Here is a 6623-nt window from a genome sequence, read left to right on the forward strand (position 1 = left end):
CGTTGAATGCCAATTTACGTCATCTATCCTTGAGCAAAGTATGGACTATTATATATTGCTGGAAAGCCCTGGATGTCTACTTTCCAACGCAATTATAAGCGCGACAATTGGACTCCTGTAGCTCCAGAAAATTCATTCCGAGTGTTGAGAGGTCAGAATCCAACAGCATCAGCAGTCCTTTTTCAGCCTGAATTAGATTTTTGCTCAGCTCTCTTAATTTCAGCCAGAAAATACCTGAAATTACAGAAAAACATACAAACTCATAGTAAAGTCTAGAAATATGAATTTTGCCTAAAAACTAATGAAAATATACTAAAAACTAACCAAATCATACTAAAAACTATATGAAATTAACCCCAAAAAGCGTATAAAATATCCGCTCATCATAGCTACAACATGCAAGTGAAAAAATAATAGAAGCACATGGCATACCAGTGGTGCAAAATTTGCAACAATGGGAAGAGAGATTTGGTAATGAAAGATAGTGTAAGTGCATATCAATGCAAGAGGAGTACAAGTATCATAAAAGATTAGCATTGACTTATGAATAATAATACCCAATCAGAATAAAACAAGTCATGAAGCACCAGAATAATTCAAGAAAAGATGTAATAGTTGAATAAGAAAATTTAACACCAATGGAAAAATAAAAAATTTAGAAAAGGAGATAAAAATATGCAAAAAATTAAAATGCAATGAATGAAAGTATGCATATAAATTAAGTAAAAATAGAATGAAAGTGAAGAATGATGAGAAGGTAAAGAGATGAAGAAGAAGAAAGTAAGAAAGGAGAAAGAAAGAATAAGAAGGGATAAGAAAGAATTAGGATTAGGGAAGAAAAGATAGGAATTTTGGCGCTAATCTGGATAAAGTGTGCGGCACAGGCGACGCGGACGCATGGGGCACGCGTTCGCGTGGTTTGTGATATTTTCAAGTGACACGAACGCGTCAGGGACGCGGACGCGTGACCTAATTTGTGCTATTGGCGCGAGTGCAGCTTCGTGCACGCGCAACTCTCTGTTTCATACGCTCATTGCCAAAATTCAGGGTGACGCGTGCGCGTGGGTGACGCGCACGCGTGAATGGCCTCTTTTTGAAAAATGACGCGGACGCGTGGGGTACGTGTTTGCGTGATAGGGCTTGTGCTTCTAGCACCGTTCCAGCCCCACTCCACAATAACTTTCTGCCATACACCCATTTACGTCGAATTCGCAGGGTCACGCGTGCGCAAGGGTGACGCGCACGCCTGGGAGGCTATTTTTCAAAATGACGCGGACGTGTCAGCGACGCGTTCGCGTGGGCATGGTTTTGCCTATGGCACGCCTCCAGCCATGCTTTTGCGTGACTCTCTGCTTCTTTTCTTCTTGTTTCGAAAGCACCTATGACGCGGATGCGTCAGCGACGCTTACGCGTCGCGTGCATTTTTTTTATGCAATATGCAGAATGCAAAATGCAGAATACGGATGACTATGCAGAAATTATGAATGAACACGAATGAACATAAAATAAAATAAAATAAAACTAAGAACAAAAAGGAAAGAATATACCATGGTGGGTTATCTCCCACCTAGCACTTTTAGTTAAAGTCCTTAAGTTGGACATTTGGTGAGTCCCTTATTATGGTGGCTTGTGCTTGAACTCATCCAAGAATCCCCACCAATGTTTGCAATTCCAATATCCTCCGGGATTCTAAACTAGGCGTATAAAGCCTTCAAGCAAGTCAAAGCAAGTGACAAGGCCCCAAGAGTGTTGATTGCCAGAATGAATTCTGGGGTCCCAAACCTTGCTTTTGCACCCGTCTTCTTGTTGACCATCTTTGTTCCAACCGGGTGGTAAGCAATTTAAATTCTCACTGAGGCATCCAAACAATTTCCTAGACCCATACAATTTAGTATTCTTCCAACCATGATAATTCAGCCATGAGCTTCTAATGAGCGGATAATTTATACGCTTTTTGGCATTGTTTTTACATAGTTTTTAGTATGATTTAGTTAGTTTTTAGTATATTTTTATTAGTTTTTAAATAAAATTCACATTTCTGAACTTTACTATGAGTTTGTGTGTTTTTTTGTGATTTCAGGTAATTTCTGGCTAAAATTGAGGGACTTGAGCAAAAATCAGATTCAGAGGTTGAAGAAGGACTGCAGATGCTGTTGGATTCTGACCTCCCTGCACTCAAAGTGGATTTTCTAGAGCTACAGGAGTCCAAATGGCGCGCTCTTAATTGCATTGAAAAGTAGCCATCCAGGGCTTTCCAGCAATATATAATAGTCTATTCTTTTCCTGAGTTTAGATGACGCAAACTGGAGTTCAACGCCAGCTCCCTGCCCTATTCTGGAGTTAAACGCCAGAAACAAGTTGCAAAGCAGAGTTAAATGCCAGAAATAGGTTACAAACTGGCGTTTAACTTCAAGAAAGACCTCTACACGTGAAAGCTTCAATGCTCAGCCCAAGCACACACCAAGTGGGCCCGGAAGTAATTTTCTGCATCATTTACTCATTTCTGTAACCCTAGTAACTAGTTTAGTATAAATAGAACTTTTTACTATTGTATTTACATCTTTTTTTCATCTTTGATAAGTTTTATGCTATCTCAGACCTTTATGGGGGCTGGCCATTCGGCCATGCCTGGACCATTATCACTTATGTGTTTTCAACGGTAGAGTTTCTACACACCATAGATTAAGGTGTGGAGCTCTGCTGTTCCTCATGAATTAATGCAAAGTACTATTGTTTTTCTATTCAATTCAAGCTTATTCCTATTCTAAGATATTCATTCGCACCCAAGAACATGATGAATGTGATGATTATGTGACGCTCATCACCATTCTCACCTATGAACGCGTGCCTGACAACCACTTCCGTTCTACATAAAGATGAGATAGAATGAGTATCTCTTAGGTATCTAATTCAGGGGACCGAGTCCGAGATATTAGAATCTTCGTGGTATAAGTTAGAATCCATGGACGGCCATTCCTGAGATCCAAAAAGTCTAACCCTTGTCTGTGGTATTCCGAGTAGGATCTGGGAAGGGATGGCTGTGACGAGCTTCAAACTCGCGAGTGCTGGGCGTAGTGACAGATGCAAAAGGAGTATTGAATCCTATTCCAGTATGATCGAGAACCGACAGATGATTAGCCTTGCAGTGACAGCGCATTGGACCATTTTCACTGAGAGGACGGGATGTAGCCATTGACAACGGTGATGCCCAACATAAAGCTTGCCATGGAAAGGAGTATGAAGAATTGGATGAAGATAGCAGGAAAGCAGAGGTTCAGGAGGAACAAAAGCATCTCTATACGCTTATCTGAAATTCTCACCAATGAATTACATAAGTATCTCTATCTTTATTTTACGTTTTATTTATCTTTTAATTATCAAATCTCTAAAACCATTTGAATCCGCCTGACTGAGATTTACAAGGTGACCATAGCTTGCTTCAGGCTGACAATCTCTGTGGGATCGACCCTTACTCACGTAAGGTTTATTACTTGGACGACCCAGTGCACTTGCTGGTTAGTTGTGCGAAGTTGTGACAAAGTGTGATTAACGTTTGAGAGCACCAAGTCTTTGGCGCCATTGTTGATGATCACAATTTCGTGCACCAAGTTTTTGGTGCCATTGCTGGGGATTGTTCGAGTTTGGACAACTGATGGTTCATCTTGTTGCTCAGATTAGGTAATTTTATTTTAATTTTAACCTTTTTGTTTTTACTCTTTTATTTTCGAAAAATTTTCAAAAAAAAAAAATCCAAAAAAAATTAATAAAATTTTAAAACCAAAAATAATTTTATGTTTCTTGCTTAAATCTAGTGTCAAGTCATAAGTTTGGTGTCAATTGCATGTTTATCTCTTTCTTGCATTTTTCGAAAATTCATGCATTGCATTCTTCATGATCTTCAAGTTGTTCTTGGTAAGTCTTCTTGTTTGATCTTTAAAATTTGTTGTTTTATGTCTTTTCTTGTTTTTCATATGCGTTTTCAATTTGTTAGTGTCTAAAGTTTGAAATTTTCTAAGTTTGGTGTCTTGCATGTTTTTCTTTTCTTAAAAATTTTCAAAAATAAGTTCTTGGTGTTCATCTTGACATTCAAAGTGTTGTTGGTGTTCATCTTGACATTCATAGTGTTCTTGCATGCATCATTTGTTTTGATCCAAAACTTTCATGCATTGAGTCTTTTTCATGTTTTTCTCTTCCATCATTAAAAATTCAAAAATCAAAAAAATATCTTTCCCTTTTCTTCTCATAAAATTCGAAAATTTGATTTGACTTTTTCAAAAATTTTTAAAATCTAGTTGTTTCTTATGAGTCAAATCAAATTTTCAATTTAAAAGTTCTATCTTTTTCAAATCTTTTTCAAAAATCAAATATTTTTCAATTTTTCTTTCAAATTTTCGAAAATTTCAAATTGATTTTCAAAAATCTTTTTCTTATTTTGTTTCATAATTTCAAAATCTTCACTAACAATTAATGTGATTGATTCAAAAAAGTTTGTTACTTACCTATTAAGAAATGTTCAATCTTTAAATTTTAAAATCATATCTTTTTGTTTCTTGTTAGTCAAGTAATCAACTTTAATTTTCAAAATCAAATCTTTTTAAATTTCTTTTTTAAATCTTTCTCAAAATAAGTTTCAATCACATCTTTTTCAAAATCAATTTCAAAATCTCTTCTAACCTCTTATCTTTTCAAAATTGATTTTCAAATCTTTTTCAATTAATCTTATCTTTTTGTTTAATTCTTATCTTTTTCAAAACTACCTAACTAATTCTCTCTCTCTAATTTTCGAAAATCACCTTCCTCTTTTTCAAAATTCCTTTTTAATTAACTATTTATTTTAATTTTTAATTTGATTTAATTTTGTTTTTCTTTTTAAATTTTCGAATTTCAAATTTAAATTTAAATTAAAAACAAAAATATTTTTTTCTTTTCAATTATTTTCGAAAATTCTTCTCTCTCACCCCCTTCTAATTATTTATTTATCTACTAACACTTCTCTTTCTTAAAAATTCGAACCCACTCCCTCTTTCTGTGTTCGAATTTCTTTTCTTCTTCTACTCACAATAAGGACTCTCTATACTGTGACATAGAGGATTCCATATTTTTTTTTGTGTTCTCTTCTTTTTCATATGAGCAGGAACAAGGATAAGAACATTCTTGTTGAAGCTGATCCGGAACCTGAAAGGACTCTGAAGAGGAAGCTAAGGGAAGCTAAAGCACAACTCTCTGGAGAAAATCTGACAAAAATTTTCGAAAAAGAAGGAGACATGGCCGAAAATAATAACAATGCAAGGAAGATGCTTGGTGACTTTACTACACCAAAATCCAATTTACATGGAAGAAGCATCTCAACCCCTGCAATTGGAGCAAATAATTTTGAGCTAAAGCCTCAATTAGTTTCTCTGATGCAACAGAACTGCAAGTTTCATGGATTTCCATCAGAAGATCCTTTTCAGTTCTTAACTAAATTCTTGCAGATCTGTGATACTGTTAAGACCAATGGGGTTGAGTCCGAGGTCTACAGGCTTATGCTTTTCCCGTTTGCTGTAAGAGACAGAGCTAGAATATGGTTGGACTCTCAACCTAAGGATAGCCTGAACTCTTGAGATAAGCTGGTCACGGCTTTCTTAGCCAAGTTCTTTCCTCCTCAAAAGCTTAGTAAGCTTAGAGTGGATGTTCAAACCTTCAAACAAAAAGAAGGTGAATCCCTCTATGAAGCTTGGGAGAGATATAAGCAACTGACCAAAAAGTGTCCCTCTGACATGCTTTCAAAATGGACCATCCTGGATATATTCTATGATGGTCTGTCTGAACTATCAAAGATGTCACTGGACCATTCTATAGGTGGATCCATTCACCTAAAGGAAACGCCTGCAGAAGCTCAGGAACTCATTGACATGGTTGCAAATAACCAGTTCATGTACACTTCTGAAAGGAATCCTGTGAGTAATGGGACGCCTCAGAGGAAGGGAGTTCTTGAAATTGATACTCTGAATGCCATATTGGCTAAGAATAAAATATTGACTCAGCAAGTCAATATGATTTCTCAGAGTCTGAATGGATTACAAGCTGCATCCAACAGTACTCAAGAGGCATCTTCTGAAGAAGAAGCTTATGATCCTGAGAACCCTGCAATAGCAGAGGTGAATTACATGGGGAAACCCTATGAGAATACCTATAATCCCTCATGGAGAAATCATCCAAATTTCTCATGGAAGGATCAACAAAAGCCTCAACAAGGCTTTAATAATGGTGGAAGAAACAGGTTTAGCAATAGCAAGCTTTTTCCTTCATCCACTCAGCAACAGACAGAAAATTCTGAGCAGAATCCATCTTGCTTAGCAAATATAGTCTCTAATCTATCTAAGGCCACTCTAAGTTTCATGAATGAAATAAGGTCCTCCATTAAAAATTTGGAGGCACAAGTGGGCCAGCTAAGTAAAAGGGTCACTGAAACTCCCCCTAGTACTCTCCCAAAGCAATACAGAAGAAAATCCAAAGAGAGAGTGCAATGCCATTGATTTGACCATCATGGCCGAACCTACAAGGGAGGAGAAGGACGTGAATCCTAGTGAGGAAGACCTCCTGGGACGTTCAGTGACCAATAAGGAATTTTCCTTTGAAGA

The sequence above is a fragment of the Arachis ipaensis genome, chromosome B06, assembly GCF_000816755.2.
Source record: "Arachis ipaensis cultivar K30076 chromosome B06, Araip1.1, whole genome shotgun sequence".
Classification (NCBI taxonomy): domain Eukaryota; kingdom Viridiplantae; phylum Streptophyta; class Magnoliopsida; order Fabales; family Fabaceae; genus Arachis; species Arachis ipaensis.